This window comes from Nuphar pumila, chromosome 3, assembly GCF_984573655.1.
Source record: "Nuphar pumila chromosome 3, dmNupPumi1.hap1.1, whole genome shotgun sequence".
Lineage (NCBI taxonomy): Eukaryota > Viridiplantae > Streptophyta > Magnoliopsida > Nymphaeales > Nymphaeaceae > Nuphar > Nuphar pumila.
The window spans coordinates 129,043,846-129,068,028 of record NC_143251.1 but is presented as its reverse complement, the minus strand read 5'-3'; the positions used below and the strand labels follow the sequence as shown (position 1 = coordinate 129,068,028).

Sequence of the window (24,183 nt, the reverse complement as noted above, 5' to 3'; positions counted from 1 at the left end):
ATTCAAAAATTCTACTAAAATTTTGGCAATTATAAGGCAAGTCACAAGCAAGACAATGTAAAAATAATTCAAACTTACTATGAGGATTTATGAAGGATGCAAAATCAACATGATCAACTAAATCTTGGCGTTTCCAAAATAAATTTGGGGTGTACATGATTGTCATTTCAACTTTACTCGAATCACATTTAGGGTTCACATGAGGCTCAGAATTTTCTAATGGTGTACTAAGAGAATATTCAATATCTAAGTGCTCATGGTCATGCATTTTTTGGCGTTCCTCATCAATAGAATCCACTTGTTCAATTTCGAAAATTGACTCGACAGTGGATGTACTAATAAGACTTAATGAAACAATATCGACAATCATGTCAGACGCCACTCGAGGCAAAACCGAAACGTCCATGGGTTCATAAAATTTCTCGAAGACCGGATCGTCAAGATTGACATAGGACAGATCTTCCAGATGGTCTATTTTCCAAAATGACGAGATGTGGGGCATCTCTTCATACGTTATTTCAAATTCTGGATCAGTAATGAATCCACTCATAGGAACATCCTCAAATTCAGGTGAGGGTTCCTTCTTAATTTCCTCATCGAATATCGGCCCACCAACCATTTCACGAAAAGGCTCATCGGGAGGATCCTTTATGAAAATAACAAGAGCGCGATTAATTTCTTCACACTAGGACTCTTCTTCGCTATCCCAATCTTTGTTTTCCATTATGACTTCTTCGAATTGTTGAGATCTTAAGTCAGAAGAAACAAAACTTTCTTCGTCCTTGCAACTCACACACGAGATTTCCTCAAACCTAACCCTATAATTATCAGCTTTAAATGAGGTGGGGTTGGGTCGGGGACTAAAGGATGAGATGAGCGAACAAGGACTCTGCCTCGATTCCCTTTATGAAAAATTCATATAATGGACCTTTAGATTTAGAGCACCAGACCCACGAACGGAGTCGAACCACCCATACGCCCTTAAGGATCAAAGCAGATCCAATCTATGATGAAGCTTTTCCTCTAATTCCAGTTCACAAAGCTTTGATTTTATCCCTGTAATTCACATTTGCTCAGCTTGAAGTTGACTTTGCAGATTCTGAGCTTTCTTATCTTGTTCTGACTAAAATTCTTGATCAGAGTAATAATAATGTCTTACGCATTCCTCGTGAACCGCACTGGCTGTGCTTGGAGGCACTCTCTCATTCCCCGGTAAAATCTTCTATCCTACGACTTAGATCTTTGATTTTACGCCATAGAGTTTCAGTTTCATACCTAAGGTTGCGAATGTCTTTTTCAGGAATATACTCGCTTTGACTCCTATATCTGGTTTGCCAGACATAGCTCATGGATCCTAAAATTTTTTCGACCTTCCCACTACATTAGGAATCATGTCAAATTAAAAAATTCGACAACTCGCTTTGATACCAAAATGATGCAATATCATGATGTGGACTCGGTACGCACCGATCCACTACCCAAGATCCAAACAGATCTTGACACGTGCGGAAGCTTATATGATAATGAGTTTGAATAAGACTCTGAGAAACAGAATTTCAGGACCCGTGCACTCTGCTTCGACAGATACAACCCAAATAAAAGTTGTGCACGATTCACACATCTTTCTAATGAATCCAAAATCACTGGATTCGAACCAGCGGTGTCTGTTCTACGGACTCAAAACTGGGACTAACAAACACGGCTATGACAAACTTCTGGATTCTACAGACAGTCTGTTCGAAGGAGTTTTCAACCATGAAAACAGTAGAGTTTGCAAAAACTACCAACTGAGAAATCGAAGGTTAGATTCAGACCTTTTCAGCGAACCAAGATTTAGAATTTTCTGAGTTTTCTACAAGGCTCTACGAATTTTTAAATTTGGGAAATTGTATGAGATATTAATAAAGAACTAAATTTTCCACTATTCGACAGCAGTAGCAAAAATTAATATTTTTGAGGCACTTAAATGAAGATTCAATTGAAACTCAAAACATGAAAATTTTAGATCAAGGTTCTAGATTTTCACAGAATCAAACAAATTAAATGTTCATGTAGGAAATCTCCAGATAACAAAAAAATACCGAACACTACTAGGAGTGTTTTGAACCAAACTGGTGACAATGAATTCCTGTCAGTCTGAGACTTTGATAGCACTTTTCAGGGACTCAGACGGCCGATTCACCAAATCGACTCAACTATAAAGTTGTAGGAAAATGTCTTAGATTTCCAAGAAGCTAAAGAACGCCGGAAAAAGATCAGTATCGAGGCCGATACGATTGTTTTTTTGGAGTTGTTCTAGACGACTCAAGATTTAGGAATCCGGGTTTTTACAAGAAAACTGACTTGTGGTATAACAAATAGAACTGGAAATCTTACAAACAACATAATCACTTAATAATGAAAACACTTCAAACATTCATTCCAATCAAACAACAAAAGGTTTACTTGAAGCCTACAAACAACAAACAACAAACAACAATAAATATAGAAGATAACAATGGCATGTAAACAATGAACCAACGATTTTATCTAGAAGATGGTTGCAATGGGATGTCACCGGAAAGAAGCCAACACCAAATGTATATTCACGAACAACAGATCGAGCACCCTCTTTGAAGCTCAGCACTCGCGAACAAATTGTTTACACAACCACACCAAGGTCGATCTTCTCAAAAGATCACCTTCCACACTCAAAAGATGAGATTCGGTTCTACCTTCACCAAAGGAGTTTTCCTTCAACCAGCCACACAAAAAATCACTTTTTTTCTCTCTCTCCAACCAGCCACACAATAATTTTTGAAAATGAAGAAGTCTCCCCCTCCCCCTTGGTAGACTTCCACTCATAAAGGCTCTGGAGCATGGGGAAGAGCCACATTAAAGAGGCCAATGGCCTTCACAAACCATGCTCTAAAAAAAGGATTTGACTTGTGCTAATTTTGGCCATGTGTATTAAAAGGTCCAACCGCTATATTTGACTTGGACCAGTCAAGACTGAGATTTTGAATGAGGTCCAAGATGGTCCACTCTAAAATGGCGGCAACTAGGACCCCCTTTGGAAACCGATCTTGATCCAAATCTAAAATATGCACCGAACTGGATCTTGCACAAAACGCATTAGAAAATGCAAATGCGAAAAAATAAAAACTACCCACATTCCCCATACACCCTCTAGTACCACAAAAGAGATCCTACAGGGCACCAGAACTATCCGGATCCGTATAATTCGACTCCTAAAAAAAATAAAAATAAAAAGATTATAAATAAAAAAAATGTGATTCCTCACATGCCAAAATAGAATCGAATAATAGAAATACAATCTCTGAGAAATATGCAAAATATCTCAGATATTGTAGCACGATAATCAAAATGTTCTGGGTTGGCAGAGATCCAATTGGATCCTGATAGTCCTGCACGATTGGATCTGCCCTGAATCACATTCTGGATTGGATCTAATTCATCTTCAAAGTTTGGATCTTTAAGATGCTCTACATCAGCCTGATTCAAACTATGACAATCCAAATTGATTAGATTGAACTATATCAAAGTAGATCTGACCCAATCCATCAGATGTGAGCTGGATGGGTGTGTGAGGTTCAAAAGACCCAACTCTATTGACTTCACCTGGCTTGAATAGATCCCATCCTACTATATAACCCGATTAAAAAAAAACCAATTCCAACATTAACCCCATCCACATGGTGGCGAGCTCCTCTTTTTTTATTAATAATAATATTTCTTTTTACAATTCTTTCTTTCCCAATCTCTCTCTTCTTGCTTCATGGCGCAGACTTGGCCGCGACTTGCCCTCCCTTGCTCTCTCTAGAGAACTCCATGATGTAGAAGTAGTGCAGTCCATCTTTTTGAGAGGAACCCATTTCCCCACCTTTTGAATTCTTATGAAAGCATCTACTTTGTTAGAAATACAATTTTCTAATTCTTACTCATGGTAGTCTTCTAACAATGATGCCCCTACAATAATTGGGCTTTACCCAAAAGTACAATTTACTCTTGTAGTCTTCTACCAACAACATTCCCACAATCATTAGACTTTGGCACAAGTCACTTTTAAGGAAGGATATTGGGGAGATTGGTGAAATTCAAACACAACATTGTTATGTTGAGTAAATCTTTGAAAAGATAATAGTTGTTTCTTAATTTGAGGAACATACAATATATCTCGTAAAAAAAATTTAGTTTCAACATTAGATAAAATAGAATCACAAATATGTGATATGCGAACTTGTCCCGTTACCAACTTTGACTTTATCACTTTCTTAATAATCATAATGAAGAGATAGAGAGTTCAAATATCGTGTCATATGATGAGTTCGAAAACCATTATTCATCTGAATAACCTGTTGTAGATGCATGATAGGTCATGGGTAATAAATCAAAAGGATTTTCTCTTTGAAGCATATGACATTGGCGGGTTGTGTGATTTTGTTTTTCGCAATTTTGTTAGTAACACATGGCATGTTCTGATTATTGAAGAATCATCCACCTTGACCCCCACAACTTCGGCCTTTGAATCCTCCTCTTTGCAAAAAAAATTTGCCACGTTCATTGCTAGAATTATTATTTGATTATTGATTGACATTTGCTTCTGGTGTGACATCATAGCTAGATATTGCTGGATATTACATAATCTGTTAAATGTGCTTCTTGAGGAGGAGGCTATAAAGCTGGTTTATGGGGGTGTGATCTAAATGGGTAGACAGAGAGAGATTCTAAAAGCTGCATACTCAGTAGGAAGAATCCTTAGAATATATAACATAAGATCTTGGTTTAGGATAAGCTTGCCTTTTATAGCTACTATAGCTACTGTGGATTATAAATTTGAGTTTTTGAAATAACTCATTAATGCTTTTCTCTCTTGTTTTGAGAGTATGCGATGATCTTTTAACTGTAACACTCGTGATCGAAAAAGAGCAACATATGGCTCTCTATATGCTTGACACACCTCATATGAGGTTTTTAATACAACGACCTATCCTTCTATTAGACTTAGGCTTGTCTCTAGAGCACTCAGCAATACCCTTAATGTTCAACCTTAAATATGATAGACTTATATTATGACTTGAAGTGAATGTGTGTGTTACGGTATCTAAATTGCACTAGGTAAATGTTCAAATCCAAAAAGTACTTTCATTTATACATAGCTTTCATGAGTAACTTTATTCTTTTCATAATTTTGATCCAAGCGAGGGATTATTGAAATATATCTCAAAATTATGTTTTTACCAAGCTTAAACTCTTGATTATATTTAACTTAACCTTGACCAACCAACCTAGCTTAGATAAGCTCATGGCCGTACCTATTTTGATGTTGACTTTTTATCCTCTTCTAGATTAGTTGGTAGAGGAATTGATTGTTTTGACACTTTTTTTTTTTATGTTTACACAGAGAAGAGAAATCACACACCGGATCAGAGACACAGTCGTGCTATACTTACGGTGTAGTGTAAAACTCTATAGGCTTACCCCTTGCCCTTAGGGATTTAGTTCTTTTTGGATTGTTAGCCTCTAGCCATTAGCATATGACCGTTATACATTTATTTGTGATTGTTGAACATTTAGACATGTATTCGTGATCGTTAAACATTTATTCATCCAAGTTTATATATACTAAGAATCCTTTGCGATATGTATCATTTCATTCTCTTGTGTTTCACCTCTCACTTTTCCTACCTAAAGCTACTTAAAGGTGATCATCGCGTGCAAGATGGAGTTGTGTTTAATGCGATAACGCATGGGTTGATTGTGTTCTGAAAGCAAAGTTATCAACTCTATTGCACCGAAGAATCAATTCTAAAGGGGCAATTGTTGCTTTAAAAATAGTGCTTATATTTGCGCCTCGAACCAAATTCCTTATGTGATTGAGTATGTTTCTGGTAATTTTAAACAAAAAATGCTTTTAAATCATCGCATAATACTCGTTAAGCCGATGAGCCAAAGATATGACCAAAAGGAGAGAAACTTATGACCAAAAGAGAGAAACTTGGAGAATGTTAGCACCCAACATGTCCTAGAAAATCTATGTTGGCTGCCTCAACCTCTAATAGATTGCTTTGTCTAATCTGGCCTTTAGAGTTTTGGGCTAACAAATTTTTTTTTTATCTTTTTTTTTTAGATAGGCAAAAATGAGGTTAGTCCGACCCACCCACCGGTTATACATTAGTATTATTGGGTTTCAAACTTACAACGTCCCAACACAAGGTGACGTGCACCCACAGTTCCTACCAAACAAGTGGAGCCCCGTTGGTATTGACACATCTACAAGATTTTTGTGCAATACAAACATGCTTTTACATGAATATCATTCTCTTAAGAATTTGCTGAAAACCCAAGGGCAGAGAGAGAGAGAGAGAGAGAGAGAGAGAGAGAGAGAGAGAGAGAGATATTAAAAAACGTTCACTCTAGACATTTTTCATTATGAAACATTGGATCTTAATAGAAACCCACTCATGTGTGGAATTCATGGTCCAGAGTTGAACGCTTCAAAAGCTGATTTCTACAAAATCAAGTACTTAGTTCACATCTGTTTGGCCAAAATTTAAAAATAAAATGAAAAATTGCCTGAAAAATATATTTAGCATGTTTCATTTAGCATATTTTCATCGCTCTATATCCAGACCCGAAAAACATGCACTCGTAACATTTTCCATTACAACATGCTGGATATTAATTGAATCTTGAGTTGGAAGCCGAGTCTAGTTTATAGACCTAAAAACAGATGAAGGTCCATCTACTAATTGGGTGTATAGCAGGTCGGGTCCAATTAGGTATGGATCCCATTTCATTAAAGCCCGAAATGAGGTTGGATTGTTGCCTGATGCAGGTAGGTATTAGCTCAAACCTGAACCGTTGACATTTTGTTATTAATGGGAGTGTTGGAAAAGCTTACACGTAACGTCTTGAACGAATAAGGGCGTAAGCGATTCTGGGTTTGGGTTGGATATCAGGCCAAGTTCGGGCTATTTAGTCAGGATAAAGTAATATCCAAGTGCTGATCAGCCTCAAATTTGGTTTTAATATTTTTCACATCCGACTCAATGTCTCATAAAATCTAATCCCCTCAGAGGTCTATAGTCGAGTCTGATTTTGAATACAATTTACTAACATGTAGCTGTAACTGATCCATGTCCAGACCTAGCATGTCCGTTCGCGGATAGGGCTCTTCTACAAAAAAGTATAAAAAAGATGGTAGTTCACACATAAGTGGGCAGGCTCGGCAAAGCGAAGGAAGGAGGGCATTGATCTGTTATCCTTCCACTGCCAAGATTTTTAACTTTTGAGCATTAGACATTGATCAAACGCTTCCATACGGGACTAAACTTTTATTTTTCAAGAAAAAATTCATTTAAGGGACAACTTTTTTTTCCTAATCCCAAAAACGCGCTTCACGTTTCTGTATGTCCTGATATGAGCATCTATTTTTTTCAAAACCTTCCAAACAAAGGCCAACTCTTTCTATTAACCATCAACTCAGGTTAAATCTCAACTAAATTAAAAATGACAATAATACCTTCAAATTAGAAAATTACTTCCCTTCCTTTTTTTCTATGATGGTAAATAAGTATTTTTCAACTCCAAAGTTAATACAGAAAAAAAACAAAATGATCGAGTTTCCCAAGATCCTCGACCAAATTAAAGTTTAGGTCTTCATTTGGCTGTTTTCAGAAAAAAAACCTGCAGCCCGTATCATGAAAATGGGAAAGTGATGACCGTTTTTCAAATTTAGGAGAAAAATGTCGCCTTTAAATGGAATTTGTTTTTTTGCCACATTTTTGAACAATGATCCCTCTCGCTCTCTCTCACCATTCATAAAGCATGGGATTCACCAACCTGAGACCAGCCTTTCTCATAGTACTTGAGCTGCTAAACGAACCTAATATCGACCTCTTCAAGCTCGGTTCCTTGAGGCTAAAACCAAACTTGAGCTCATGATCAGTTGTTCATCTCATTATCCATCCCCAATTTCTTTCCCTTTTTTTTCAAAGAAAGAACGGATCTCATGGCTCAGTTCAATTTTGGGCACGAGCCAAAATAGACGATATCTAACCCTAACTGAATCAGCCCAATGGACTTGGCATTCACATCATGTCAATGGTGACATGGTGCCAACTTACCCAAGCCAAGTTTTTGTTGGTCTTCCAAAGCATTGCCACACACATTGCAGTGCAAGGAAGACCAATTGGGCTGACCCGAGTTCCGATTAAGACCTGAAAATTTTCAATGTAAAAATGATAAAAAAAAGTATTGTTTTACCATGTATGATCCGTGTCTGGTTCATGTAGTTTTCATCCTGTCCGGGTATGGTTTCTCTTATAGCGTGTCTGATTAGACTCAGGTCCGGACCTGATACATAACCAAAAATTAGAGCTAGGTCTGGTTCCACCGACCCGTTGACACTCCTAGCTAGCATGCCTTACATTAGATTGTAATATTCACATATTGGTTACAATCATGCCCTGCTCATCAATGAAGTGCCTCTTCAAAAGAGGTAATTACAGTGATGATGAGATATTTGAAGGCATCTTTCGTAATTTGCAAATCTCTTTGAAACTCATTAGAGAAGCAAGTATGTAGAAGATGGTATCACCATTGTACATTTCTATCAAACAATAGAACTTCTTTGCAAGGATCTCATTGATTAGCATTGGGAAAGACATACAGTATTATTTTTTTTTATCTTTTTTCTTTTAGATAGGCAACCTGATGTTAGTGCGACCCCCCACCAGTTATAGATTCGTACCATTGGGTTTCGAACTCACAACGTCCCAACACAAGGTAATGTGCACTCACAGTTCCTATCAAACAAGTCGAGCCCCCGTTGGTATTGACACATCACTGTTTATAAGATTTTACAAGATTTTTGTACAATACAAACATGCTTTTACATCAATATCATTCTCTTAAGAATTTGCCGAAAACCCAAGTGCAAAAGAAAGAGAGAGAGAGAACATTCACCATTCAACATTACCAAAATACATCCAACAGAATATTGGATGGGAGAGACAAAAGAGAAACATAAGAGCAAAACAGCCACAATCTAGATGGTGATTGTGCATAGTTCAAAGTACAAGCCGATCAGCCCCTCCCCCCTACTATGTAATTTAAGAGCCAGATACACATCAGACATGACCCGTTGTCGAAGCCTTCCGAAATTGAATTTGATGCCCCTGAAGAAGATGTCGTTTCTTTCAGTCCATATGACCCACCATGCTAAAAGCAACCAAACCCGCCACAATAATTTTCATTTTTTTGTGTCGTACAATCCTGGGACCAAGCAAGAGGTCCCAAATAACGGAATACGAACGAGTTTGAACAGGTGGCGCACCCCAAATTTGAAAAAATAAGTCTAGAACGATCGGGCAGAGCCAAAATAGGTGAGTCGTGTCCTCTACAGCCTTCTCGCAAAGAACGCACATGCTTGGAAATTGAATCCCCCGTTTCCTGTCATTAATTTGGGTTTGAACACGATCCAGAGCCACAAGCCACGCCAAAGCTTTTGCCCTTGGAGATGGCCCCTTACCCCACATACAATCACTGGGAAACCAGTCCATCCCGGATGGCAACAAGGAATGGTAAACTTGCTGAATGAAGAACCTATCTCCGCTCGCCATGGCCCAGTGAAGCCACGGCATGCCATGAACAGGCCTAAGATCTCTGCCACTGAAGGATCGAAGTGTCTTCCACCACTCCAGCCAGAGGGACGAATGACACACTGAACTGGGCGTGGAAAGAAGGGATTCATGTAGACTATCATATTTTTGCCTAACAAACATAGCCCAAGAAGATTGAGATATGGAAGCTTCCCAAGCCCACTTCAAGACTAAAACGATGCTCCTCTTTCTCAGAGCTGGAATCTCCAAGCCGCTTCGGTGCCTCGGGAGCACGATCTGTTGCCAAGAAACAAGTAGGTACTTTTTGTGCAACACATTCTCAGACCAAAGGAAGTGCGAAATCAAACGATTGATCGTCTGCTCTACTGTCGTCGGTATAATAGATATGCTCATTCGAAACTCTGATAATAGGGCTAAAACATGGCAAATGAGCATCACTCGTCCCGCAAAAGATAAATATCGAGCCTTCCAAGCCTGCAATCTTCCTTGCACCCACTCTATGGTAGACATCCAAGTAGAAGTTCCCGCTGACTGTAGAGAGTGCAACGATAGACCCAAGAAATTGACAGGAAGGTCAAATATTGGGCAGTTGAAGATCCTTGTAGCAGCCGACTGGAGAAGAGGGTCAGCATTGAGTAAGACCAGAGCGCACTTACTCTCGTTCAGGCGAAGGCCTGAAATTGCAGCGAAGACTTTAATAATGAAGCACAACCTGAACATGTGATTAACATTCACATGTCCAAATATTAAAGTATCGTCTGCATATTGAATTGTGTGATCAACAAAACCAGAAATGCCCAAGGATTCCAAGAAGCCTATTTCTTCTGCCCTTTTCATGAGAATAGGTAAACCATTTACCGCGATATTAAAAAGGATAGGTGCTAGAGGATAACCCTGTCGTACACCTCTAGCCAACTTGAATTCTTCCCCTCTCATTCCATTGATGCAAACTGATGATACGGATTTTGTGACCAACTCCTTAACCCATGCTATAAACCGGTTGCCAAACCCCATATTTGTTAGAGATTCAATCAGAAAATCCCATGCCAGACTGTCATACGCCTTGTGAAAATTCAATTTTAGCATGAAGTGCGGTGATCCAGTCCACTGTAAAGAGTGAAGAAGCTCAGTTGCACAAATAAAGGATCCTTGCAAACTTCGACCGGGAATAAAAGCACCCTGGTTTGGAGAAACAAGTTGATCAATGACAGCACGCAATCGATTAGCCAACACCTTAGATATAATGCGATACAGAGCACCCATCACCGAAATTGGCCTAAAGTTGGATATGTCTGATGCCCCTTGCCTCTTAGGAATCAAAGAGATGACTGTCACATGATATGGTTTAGGCAACCTTACATTACGATATAATTCATCGAACAAGTGGAGCAGGTCAGTTTTTACAGTTGACCAAAATGCTTTAAAGAAGTCGATGTGAAAACCATCAAGGCCTGGTGCCTTCCATCCCGATAGTTCGCTAATAGCATTCGAAATCTCTACTTCAGTGAATCTAATCTGCAAAGAAACATATTGGTTTGCCGCCAACCACTTATAGCCCATATCGCCGATGACACCTCCGACGCCTAAGTCGGCCGAATACAACATGGAGAAATAAGAAGTAATAGCTGGCAGACAATTATGCGGACCAAACTGGCATCCATCGATCTCGATCGAGAGTATACGGTTCAAACTGTATTTATTTGATGCGTTCATATGAAAAAATCGTGTATTATCATCGCCATTAGCCAATCATGCAACTCTAGCCCTCAACTTCCATCTAAGCTCATCTCGTGCTCTCCATTATGCAACGAGAGCATAGAGTACGACGATACACTCCTGCAACTGAAGCACTTGACCCTCTAGTACACCAACAAGATCGACCTGACGTTGGGCCAAATTGGAGAGCTCAGCTTCCCACTGGCCGATGAACCTAAACTTGTTCAGGTTATTAAAACTTAGCCATTCCTTAATACGTTTCCGAAGACGAAGAAGCTTAGCATGGATGCGGATGGCCACCCAAGATCCCGTAGCAGGTTGAGTCCACGATTGACCTACCAACTGCTGAAAGTCTGGCACCCGAAGCCACCATTCCTCAAAGAAGAACCTACGACACGCCTTGAAGCCTGCGCCATACAAAACAGTCATTTGTCCATGATCGGACATGGTCCGTGGCAGCAGACAAGCAGTGACATCCGGAACTGCGTGAAATAGTTCTGGGGAGAGAAAAACGCGATCAAGTATCTGCAAGCAAGGATGAGACCTCATATTTGACCACGAGAATTGCTCTCCCATATGAGGTACTGAGTAAAGTTGGTTTCGCCGAACAAACTCCTGAAACCCTCTAATGGAGGGGTTGAGAAGAACCGGTAAGCTAGAATCCTGCGTGGACAACAGACAATTGAAATCTCCTCCTAAACACTGAAGAGCTCCAAATGTAACTAGAACTTGATCCAAATCAGCCCAGAACATTGGTCGCGAAGCAGACACGACAGGACCATACACAAAGGTGAGAACAACATCTTGTAGCGACAACAACAAGTTTGCAGAAAGGGAGATTGAATAAAGATCAATATCTACTATCGCCACCTTAAGAAAAGTTTTCCAAAGAACCAGGATTCCCCCAGCAAACCCAACAGACGGCTTAAAAGCATATGCCGCACATCTCCATAAGAAAGATACCACTGTTAATGGAATATCCTTCATTTTGGTTTCACAAATTGCAATGGCATCCGAACCTTCATACCTAATCCAATTAGCTAAAAACAACCGCTTACGGGGGCAATTCATGTCTCTAATATTCCAAATACATATCTTCATGATAAATAATCCGACAACACCCTAGTACGTCTTTGCCTGGCTGAGCGTCGAAATGAGCTGGAGTCATCTGTCTGAATCTGGGCTTGCAAACTGGCCAATGATTTAGCTCTACGAAGACTATTTATGACCCTGATCGCCGATCGTGCTCGAGGAACAATCTGTTGTTGGATCGAAGAAAGCTGCCCGATTGAAATCTACACTCCTAGTGCCTGCACAGCCTCAACGAATGACATACCCCATATGTCAAACAAGTCATCGACCCCTGCGACTCACCCCCCGAACTTGACGAATATGGGCAAGATTGTGGATGCACTGGTTGCAAGCAGGAGGCCCCCGAGGTCCCCTGAATCGATGCTCTGATACCCTCCATGGGACAACCCCCGTCTTGATCGGGCAAGCAGTCCGCCGAACTCAGAAAGTGAGTTGGGTGCAGCATGCAAGGTGACAACAATACCCTGCAGGTAAAACCCAAAACACACGTTGGGGCAGACCCCATGCACACCAGGACGCCTTTGCACGGTAGGAATATCGTCAGAGTACGAATTGTAGAATCGACTGAACATAAGCTCCCATGATGATCGAAAAATGAACGGGCCCAGGATCCATCATGGGCGACAAATGCAACACAACTCCCAGAAGCAAGATCGTGTTGGCGGCCCAATAGTTGAAGAGGCAAACCGGATGAACATATAGAGCCCGAAGAATTCTCAACGCAAGTGGACCCACACTCCATCTCGAAAGCAGATTTACTCATTAATTCATCAGGGCGGATGAGACAGTTTGTCGGCTTGGAAGAACGCTTCTCGATGGACGCTTTAGGATACAAGCGGTATAACTCTGACGAACGACCGACATCATGGGATGAACAAACGGCACTGGATGCCTTCAACGGTACCCAAAGCAATCCTATCTTAACCACCAAAAATGAAAAGGTACCTGCCTCCATGGTACACACTTGCGCTACATCACTGAAAGATATAACAGGTTGACGAGGGTCATGGACCCGGTGCCTAGCGTGTGATGAAGGTTCCAGCATACCAGACTTGTCGGAGAGGCAAATAATACGATGAATTTTTGAACGATCCGAGCCACACCTGTGACAGAAAACTCTTGAACGAAAGTTACGATTGAAACAAACAGTACACCACCACTCTCCCGGCTTCGCCCGACACGTATCCGCCGGTCGCCTAAGGCTGCAGAAAGAAGGTTGCCATGTCGGCCAAACCAGATTCCACCCCTCTAGTACATCCTTGTTAGAGTACAGCCGAAAGAAAGGAGCATTGAGCGACCCTTTAACTTTATTTTCTTCCAAAGCTTCCCTGTGAAGAGACTTGACAAACCACCGAACGTCCCTTATATCAAGCGCTCGTCGACACAAACCGCGAACCAAGAACCCAGATAATGATGCGAAGAATCCCTGAGACAGCCTAAACGAGACCCTAACCGAAGCTCCCCACTTCTGGAGCGACACCGCAAAGGCCCAAGCATTAATACCCTTCGCTAACTCCAAGAGAGCTTGTTTGTTGTGCGAAATTGACCGACTACACGAGAGACTCCAAAATCGATCTAACCCCCACAACTTGCCTCTCATCCTCAGCAAAGAGAGAGAGAGAGAGAGAGAGTTACCCTGCTGCTTCGACAAGGATGCCTTCGTGATGAAGGCGCAAAAGGATCTGAAGACGGTAGACGAGAAACTCTTTCTCTCGAACAGGAACAGGGAATCCACCAGAGCTCTTGGGGTACCGAGGGTCGCAGCGACGAGACGGTGGGGTTTGTGGTGCGGTCGAGGCTGAACGCTCTCCTGGCTGAGGATGGCGTGGTGTAAGGGCGTGAGGTGCTCTAATTCAAAGGGGGAAACTAGGCGTGACTGCTAGGGTTTTTCATAGAGGAAGAGTGCGGTATAGAGAAATGCACCGCTTGAAGAGGTCATCGAAATGTTGGTGTGAACTGGCGGTGGTCGGATGGATTGCCCGACGACCCAATCGAAAGAGGGGGGTGGGGTGGCACGGGAAACAGAGGGGAATCAACATCGAGAGATTTAGGGAGCTGCTGGCTTGGTGGAGGATGATGGGGAAGTGGGGTGGCACCGGCCGGAAAGCATCGGTGGCCGGAGGAGGAACCAGATGAGAGGGGGAGGGGGGGAAGTGGTGTCGGGTGAGGGTTTCACTGAGTATCAAGCAGAGATCGGGATTTTGATCAGAGTGAGCGAGAGATAGCAGAGAGAGAGAAACCTTAGATCAGTGGTTTACGACAGCCCTCTGATGGAAATACACGATGGCTTCTAGTGGATGAAGAAGGAATCTGGTGGATGGTGAAGGAAAAGAGAGCAGGGGAGAAAGGGTAGTTGGCAAGACGGAGAGAGAGAGTGAAAGAGAAAAAAGGGGTAATCTTCCGGAAGCTTGTTAGTGAGAATGCATCTTCCGGGCAAAGCAGGAGTACCCTTTACAATGGCAACACAACTGTGGAGGAAGGTTGTGCGAAGGAGGGAGATGGTGCTGGTGGTTTTCACTCAGGTGGCCGGGAGGAGGCAGAAAGTCAAGGGAGGAAGGAGATGGGTAGAGAGAGAGAGAGAGAGAGAGAGATTGAAAAATGTCCACTCTTGACATTTTCCATTATAAAACTTTGGATCTTAGTAGAAACCCACTCATGTGTGGAATCCATGTGCCAGAGTTGAACGCTCCAAAAGCTGGTCCCTACAAAATCAAGTACTTAGTTCTAGGGGTGGCAAAATCTGACACTACCCGCCAACCCGCTTCTTAGCCGAGTTCGGGTTTGGCTTAAACGGGTTCATGTCATAAACGGGTTGACCCACCTAACCCATTTATTAAACGGGTCGGGTTCGTGTTAGGGGTATGCCAACCCATTTAATAAACGGGTTAGATGGGCAGGTCAACCAGTTTACCCAAACCCAACCACCAACCCGTTTACCCGACCCGCCCGCCAACCCGTTTACTTGTACCCGACCCGCCAACCCGTTTACCCGACCCGCCAATCTGTTTACCCGACCCAACCCGTTTATTAAACGGGTTAACCATGTCGTGTCGGGTTACACATTTAATAAATGGGTTGAGTTCGTGTTTGCCACAGCCGACCCGTTTAATAAACGGGTCGGGTTCGTGTTGAGGTATGCTGACCCACGGACCCAACCCGACCCAACAACCCCATTGCCACCCCTACTTAGTTCACATCTGTTTGGCCAGAAATTAAAAATGTCTGAAAAATATAGTTAGCATGTTTCATTTAGCATATTTTCATCACTCCATATCCAGACCTGAAAAACTTGCACTTGTAACATTTTCCATTACAACATCCTGAATCTTGAGTTGGCGGCCGAGTCTAGTTTATAAACGTATAAAACAGATGAAGGTCCATCTACCAATTGGGTGTAGCAGGTCCAGCCCAATTAGGTATGGATCCCATTTCATTAAAGCCCGAAATGAGGTTCTATTGTTGCCTAATGCAGGTAGGTATTAGCTCATCCCTGAACCGTTGACATTTTGTGATTATTAGGAGTGTTGGAAAAGTTCACACGTACAGTCTTGAACAAAGAATGGCGTAAGCGATTTTGGGTTTGGGTTGGATATCAGGCCAAATTCGGGCTTTAGATCCAATTACTGATCAGCCTCAAATTTGGTTTTTGTAGTCTTCACATCCGAAACCAAGTCCGACTCAATGTCTCATAAAATCTAATCCCCTGAGATTCCATAGTCGAGACTGATCCATGTTGCATCTGGTTTGGAGCTTTGAATTTAGGTGAATCGCTTAGTTTTCTTATAGAGATCCAAAAAACAATAAGATGGTAGTTCACACATAGAAGGGCAGGCTCGGCAAGTGAGGAAGGAGGGCAATGATCTGTTATCCTTCCACTGCCAAGAGCGGGAGGTGCTCGCTGCTCTGTGAAACCAGCCTCACACGCATTCCCCTCCGCTCTAAGGAAGAGCCCACACAACCCCTTTAGACGAGGTAGGCCCGTGCCAACTCAAAGCTTGGAACAGGGCAGACCATAAATGCATCCCTACCTCACCAAAACTGACCAACATGTGGTCCTGCCATCTTATGTGCCGCCACTTGGGTTACAAACTCACGTTGCTGAGCTCGGCGATGTATAACAGAAGGTTCTTGAATTTTGTAGCATTAGATATTGAGCAAACTCTTCGATATGGGACTAAAATTTTATTTTTCAAGAAAAAATTCATTTAAGGGACAACTTTTTTTTTCTAATCCTAAAAAAGAGCTTCACATTTCTGTATTTCCTGATATAAGCCTCTGTTTTTTTCAAAAACTGCCAAACAAAGGCCTACTCTTAGCTATTAACCATCAACTCAGGTTAAATCTCAACTAAATTAAAAATGACAAAAATACCTTCAAATTAGAAAAATACTTCCCTTCCTTTTTTTCTATGATGATAAATAAGTATTTTTCAACAACCAACGTTAATACAGAAAAAAACAAAAGGATCAAGTTTCCCAAGATCTTCCACCTAAAGTTTAGGTCTCCATTTGGCTGTTTTCAGAAAAAAAACCTGCAGCCCGAATCAAGAAATTGGGAAAGTCATGACCATTTTTCAAATTTTAGGAGAAAAATGTCACCCTTAAATGGAATTTGGCTTTTTTGGCACATTTTTGAACAATGCTCTCTCTCTCTCTCTCTCTTACCATTCATAAAGCATGGGATTCACCAACCTGAGACCAGCCTTTCTCATAGTACTTGAGCTGCTAAACGAACCTAATATCGACCTATTCAAGCTCGGTTCCTTGAGTCTAAAACCAAACTTGAGCTCATGATCAGTTGCTCATCTCATTATCCAGCCCCAGTTTCTTTTCCTTTTTCTTTTTTTCTCATGGCTCAGTTCGGTTTTGGGCACAACCCAAAATAGACAATATCTTACCCAAGCAAAGTTTTTGTTGGTCTTCCAAGGCATTGCCCACACACACATTTCAGTGCAAGGAATACCAATTGACAAGATTTTTTATAATACAATGTTTACCTCTTCATGGAAGGAATTGCCAACCCTAGATATTTGAGGGCACCCAAAAGGCAAAATGATGTGATAAGAAGGTGGATTCGAAAAAGTAGCTTCTCTTTTTAAATAAGACATCGCCATTTCCCACGCTCTGACAGAGAAGTGTGTTAAGCTGTGACAAGTGTGATATCACACTCACAGTTCCCAAGTGAGATGTGGATGCCATGCCCATCTCGAGAAATGCCGAGATGGGTGGCTGTAAGGGGCGCTGCATACAATATGACCTGATTTGTTGACCCACAAGTCCAAAATCATTTTGGAGAAAGTGGATTTTGTCAAATTAAGTTAGCCAATCCTAAAACGATTCCAAAGCGAGTTCAGTTTTTTTTTTTTTTTTTTATCTTAATCTTACTAATCAGATTCACATTCATCGAATGTTGAATACATTCGATCCATTGACATCCTTATTTTTTGAGATGAAGTAAAACCGATTCTATTAAGATCAGAGAGAGAAAAATAGCTTAGGTCAATGATGAATCGAACCTCAGCGTTACAGGGAGGGCAGGACAGCCGGCGAAGATGGGACGGGTCCAACTCAAATCCATCCCCGGCCATTTCAGACACTCTTATTAACAGACAGACTCTGTGGTAGGTTTTTTAGGTATTTATTTTATGTTTGTTATATTTTAAGCAAATTGATGTTCTTTAAGTTTAAAACAAAAAAAATCAATTATTCAATAGCCCAGCTGAACATTAAATATTATGAGTTTTCAGAGTTTTTTTATTAGTTACGAAATCAATTATCAACGAATAGTTATGAAATCATTCTCAAATAATCAAGATTCTTGGTAGTGGGATTTTCTCAAAAAGGGAAAATCTGCCAATAAAATTTTCACATTTTTTAGAAAAATCTCAAGAAAATATTGGCATATATATCTTGTAAAATATGTGAAAAAAATAATAGTATTCAATATTAAAAAGTATTAATATCATGATAAAGCCACCATGCTTTAAGAATAAGTGATATCCTGAAAAAAGACCACAACCTTTAGATTTTTAGAATATTGTAAAAATAATATTTTTGAAATATCATCAATAATTTTAAAGTAGGCCACATCCTTGATACATTTAAGTATGATCTAACCTGGGGTCTCAGAGAAAAATCCAAACCTTATCACATGATCTAGAACCTAGACCATATCTTATCCTGCTTGCATTAATATGATTTTGTTGCATTCAAATGTGATTTGAAATCTGATATAAATGAGAGCATTTGCACAACTATTCAAACATGTAATTTTAAATCTCATATAAATGAGAGAATGAATCTCATTTGCACATTTGATCAAACAAGTTTTTTAGAGTCTCATGCAAATGAGAAACGTGATTTGAAAGTGTGACTGCAAATCCAATTTCTTTTCATCTCATGTGTGACGTGCAACGAAACGAAACATATTAGTCTTTGGGGTCAATCAAAAGTGTCTATTTGCTAATTAGAGACTTGTTAAATCGCCATTTTGGATAAACTTATCCCAATGATGATGGTCCAACTTGTGCTTCAAGTGGATCACGGATAAGCCAAACCGTGGGACTCATCTTTGGACATTGTGAAGGCAACAACATCAATAAGCTTTAGATGAAAGAACACAAATTTTCTTTCAAAATAAAAAAAAATTTGTGACCCTACCTTTACATTCATACAGGTGAAAAACTCAAAACACCTTAGCCACAAGACATACATATAAACTCATCTTAAAAAACTACAAGTTTTGAGCACTTGACATTATGAATGAGACAAAGATGCTGGAAGCAACGCTGCCCATTCTGGGTTGCTGGTGCTCGAGACCTAGTATTGTACGTAGGACCCAATCCCTCAACTCGTGGTGCTTGTTTCTAATATGCCTGTCTCAAAGCTTTCTCATCATATTGAACGAGTTTCTTTATATCGAAAGAAAAAGTCTAATGTCATGTCGAGCTTCAATATGCGCCTTTTGTGTTTGCTCCACATTATGAGTGCGTTGATATGCTTGATTTACATTAAGAATTATAACATAATCAAATTTCTCAAAAATATAAGATTTAAGTACAACAATATACCTTGCCACCATTTATCCCTTTGACTCAATCACTTGACTTTTATAAATCAGGAGGTGAAACTCATTATATTTTTTAGCGGTTCTAGATCCTTAATGAAGTGTGATATACTGCTTATGAACTTGTTGCACATAGTTTTGAGGATCTTACACAATATTCTGGATTCACTTTAGAGATAAGCCTAAGTCTCATAAAAGGAATCACTACCTTTACATTCATATAGGTGAGTCTGTTAAAATTGATAAACATGTTTGAAACACCTTAGCCATAAGACAAACATATCTCATTAAGAATTTAAAATAAACTCATCCTAAAAAAGCATAGGTTTTGAGCACTTGACATTATGAATGGAATAAAGATACTTTTTATCTTTATATTTATAAAAGTGCCCCTGCAATTTCCTTGGTGACTTGTTCTTCTCATTGAACCACTAGACTTGGTATGATTTATATCATATGGTTGAGTTTTTATCATAGGTAATTGTCAATTGGTCTTCCTTGCACTGCAATGTGTGTGTGGGCAATGCCTTGGAAGAGCAACAAAAATTTGGCTTGGGTAAGTTGGCACCATGTCGCCATTGACATGATGTGAAGGCCAAGTCCATTGGGCTGATTCAGTTAGGGTTAGATATCATCTATTTTGGGTTGTGCCCAAAACCGAACTGAGCCATGAGAAAAAAAGAAAAAAGAAAAAGGAAAAGAAACTGGGACTGGATAATGAGATGAGCAACTGATCATGAGCTCAAGTTTGGTTTTAGCCTCAAGGAACGGAGCTTGAATAGGTCGATATTAGATTCGTTTAGCAGCTCAAGTACTATGAGAAAGGCTGGTCTCAGGTTGGTGAATCCCATGCTTTATGAATGGTAAGAGAGAGAGAGAGAGATCATTGCTCAAAAATGTGCCAAAAAGCCAAATTCCATTTAAGGGTGACATTTTTCTCCTAAAATTTGAAAAATGGTCATGACTTTCTCAATTTCTTGATTCGGGCTGCAGGTTTTTTTTCTGAAAACAGCCAAATGGAGACCTAAACTTTAGGTGGAAGATCTTGGGAAACTTGATCCTTTTGGGTTTTTCTGTATTAACGTTGGAGTTGAAAAATACTTATTTATCATCATAGAAAAAAAGGAAGGGAAGTATTTTTCTAATTTGAAGGTATTTTTGTCATTTTTTAATTTAGTTGAGATTTAACCTGAGTTGACGGTTAATAGCTAAGAGTAGGCCTTTGTATGGCTGTTTTTGAAAAAAACAGAGGCTTATATCAGGAAATACAGAAATGTGAAGCTCCTTTTTAGGATTAGAAAAAAAAAGTTGTCCCTTAAATGAATTCTTTCTTGAAAAATAAAATTTTAGTCCCATATCGAATAGTTTGCTCAATATCTAATGCTACAAAATTCAAGAACCTTCTGTTGAACATCGCCGAGCTCAGCAACGTGAGCTTGTAACCCAAGTGGGGGCACATAAGATGGCAGGACCACATGTTGGTCAGGTTTGGTGAGGTGGGGGTGCACTTTATGGTCTGCCCTGTTCCAAGCTTTGAGTTGGCACGGCCTACCCGGTCGAAAGGTTGGGTGGGCTCTTCCTTAGAGTGGAGGGGAATGCGTGAGGCTGGTTTCACAGAGCAGCGAGCACCTCCCGCTCTTGGCAGTGGAAGGATAACAGATCATTGCCCTCCTTCCTCGCTTGCCGAGCCTGCCCTTCTATGTGTGAACTACCATTTTTTTTTTTGGAACTCTATAAGAAAACTAAGCGATTCACCTAAATTCAAAGCTCCAAACCAGATGCAACATGGATCAGTTATAGCTGCATGTTTGTAAATTGTATTCAAAATCAGACTCGACTTTGGACCTCATGGAATCTCAGGGAATTAGATTTTATGAGACATTGAGTCGGACTTGGTTTCGGATGTGAAAACTATAAAAAAACAAATTTGAGGCTGATCAGTAATTGGATCTAAAGCCCAAATTTGGCCTGATATCCAACCCAAACCCAGAATCGCTTACGCCATTCTTTGTTCAAGACTGTACGTGTAAACTTTTCCAACACTCCCAATAATCACAAAATGTCAACGGTTCAGGGATGAGCTAATACCTACCTGCATTAGGCAACAATAGAACCTCATTTCGGGCTTTAATGAAATGGGATCCATACCTAATTGGGCTGCACCTGCTACACCCAATTAGTAGATGGAGCTTTATCTGTTTTATACTGTATGTCTTTCCCAATGCTAATCAATGAGATCCTTGCAAAGAAGTTCTATTGTTTGATAGAAATGTACAATGGTGATACCATCTTCTACATACTTGCTTTTGACTGTCCCTAACTAGGAACTAATTTTCTAATGAAGATGAACTCGTTTTCCTTTCGCTTCTCAGATGCTCATTTTTTTTTTCGTACAAATAGTGCTTCTCTCATGAGTTTCAAAGAGTTTTGCAAATTACCAAAGATTTACAGTAATGAAGGTGAATGCCTTCAAATATGTAATCATCACACTCTAAATACCTCTTTTGAAGAGGCGCTGACTTAAAAGTTCATTGATGAGCAGGGCATGATTGTAACCCATATGTGAACATTACAATCTAATGTAAGGCATGCTAGCTAGGGGTGTCAACGGGTGGGTTTCGTTCGAACCCAGGTAGAATCAGACCTGGCCCGGATGTTTGGGTATGGTATCGGGTCCAGACCCGAGTCTAATCAGACACACCATAAGAGAAACCATACCCAGACCCGATAAGAACTGCATGAACCAGACCCTGATCATACCCAATAAAACAATACTTTTTTTTAATCATTTTTACATTGAAAATTTGTGGGTCTTAATCGAAACTCAGGTCGGGCCCTGGTCTGGTATAAAATTTCACAAACTATACCTGGGTCCATGTATTAATCGGACCTTCAAGTTTGGACCCTGGTATTCTTATTTACCACCATACCCGGACCCTATAGGGTTTGCTTCGGGTTGGATATGGGTAAACCGGTCCATTGACACCCCTAATGCTAGCCAGGTGATAATTAGAAAATAGAAGCCACTGAAAAGAGGCAAACCAAAATAAACTAGCAAAGAGATTGGTTATGGGCTGGGTCTTGCATAATCCAAAAAAACATGTTTGATTAGTTGTGCAAATGAGATTCATTCACTCATTTATATGAGATTTCAAATTACATGTGTGGATAGCTGTGCAAATGAGATTCATTCTCTCATTTACATGATATTCCAAATCACATTTGAATGCAATGAAGAATAGCTAATGCAAGCAGGGTAAGATATGGTCTTGGTTCTCCCTCATGTGATATGGTTTGAATTTTTCTTTGAGACCCCAGGTTAGATCATACTTAAAAGTATCAGGGATATCTTAAGGATGTCACCTACTTTAAAATTATTGAAGATATTTTAAAATATTTTTTTTATAATAAAGGTTGGGTGGATGAAATGGAAAAGTGCTACTGGAGTGTTGTGCGATCGTAGAATGCCATTGCGGTTGAAGGGAAAGTTTTATAGGACGACTATTAGACCCGCTTTACTATATGGTACGGAATGTTGGGCTGCCAAGAGACATCATATTCAAAAAATGAGTGTAGCTGAGATGCGGATGCTTAGATGGATGTGTGGAAATACAATAAAAGATAAGATTCGGAACGAAGAGATACGTAAGAAGGTAGGTGTTGCACCCATTGAAAATAAGATGCGAGAGAATCGTTTACGGTGGTTTGGACATATTCGGCGAAGGCCTAATGATGCTCCAGTTAGAAGGTTGGAGAAATGGGAAAATATATTAGTTAAAAGAGGTCGGGGTAGGCCTAGGAAGACTTGGATGGAGATGATAGGAAAGGATATGAATGCTTTGAACCTCACCGAGGACATGGCGTTGGATAGAAATGATTGGAGGAAAAGGATTCATGTGGAAGACCCAAAATGAATTTCTTTTTTGGTTCATATCGCTGACCCCAATTGTTTTGGGATGAAGGCGTAGTTGTTGTTGTTGTTGTATTCTAAAAATCTAAAGTTTGTGGTATTTTTATAAGATATCACTTATACTTAAAGCATGGTGACTTTATCATGGCATTAATAACTATTTGAGAATTGATTTTAGAACTAATAAACAACTCTGAAAACTCATAATATTTAATGTTTAGCTGGTCTAATGAATCCTTGATTTTTCTTATTTTAACATGTAAGGTTTAAACTTAAAGAACATCACGATGCTTAAAATAGAAGAAACATAAAATAAATACCTAAAAAACCTAATACGACATCTATTCATACGGACAATAGAGAGAATTGTTGGAATTCAGATTGGGGTGTGCTTAGAGTGAGGGAGGAGAGAAAAGAAAGAAGAAGAGGTAGATGGGAAAATTGTGGAAAAAGGCCTGCATCAGGAGGGTTCCTTCTTGGTCATGCCTACAGTGTGCATGAGCTGGGGATTTATAGTTCTCCCTTAGGTAGCCATGGTTCCAGCTTTGAATGAGGATTTTAATCCCATTCAATAAGTTTATAATGAAAATTTGCTCACATGTTATGTGAGTTATGTGCCCACTACTCCTTGGATTCCATTGTGAGCTCATATGGCCACACTCAATCCAGTTATCATGATCAAACATCTTTCACTTGACCATGTGGGGCGAACAACCATATTATATCACAATTGATGTATCATGTATTATATACATCATTACATTATAAAACATG

The 24,183-nt window shown here is 40.1% G+C and overlaps 2 non-coding genes across 2 annotated transcripts; one reads left to right on the top strand and one right to left on the bottom strand.

Annotated features, from left to right (window-relative positions):
* Positions 1-16,235: 16,235 nt before the first annotated feature.
* LOC149843759 (signal recognition particle RNA) lies at positions 16,236-16,543 on the bottom strand. Its single transcript, XR_016431252.1, has one exon.
* A 4,371-nt stretch (positions 16,544-20,914) lies between these two features.
* Positions 20,915-21,218, top strand: LOC149843758 (signal recognition particle RNA). The gene has a single exon (XR_016431219.1).
* The last annotated feature ends 2,965 nt before the right edge of the window (positions 21,219-24,183 follow it).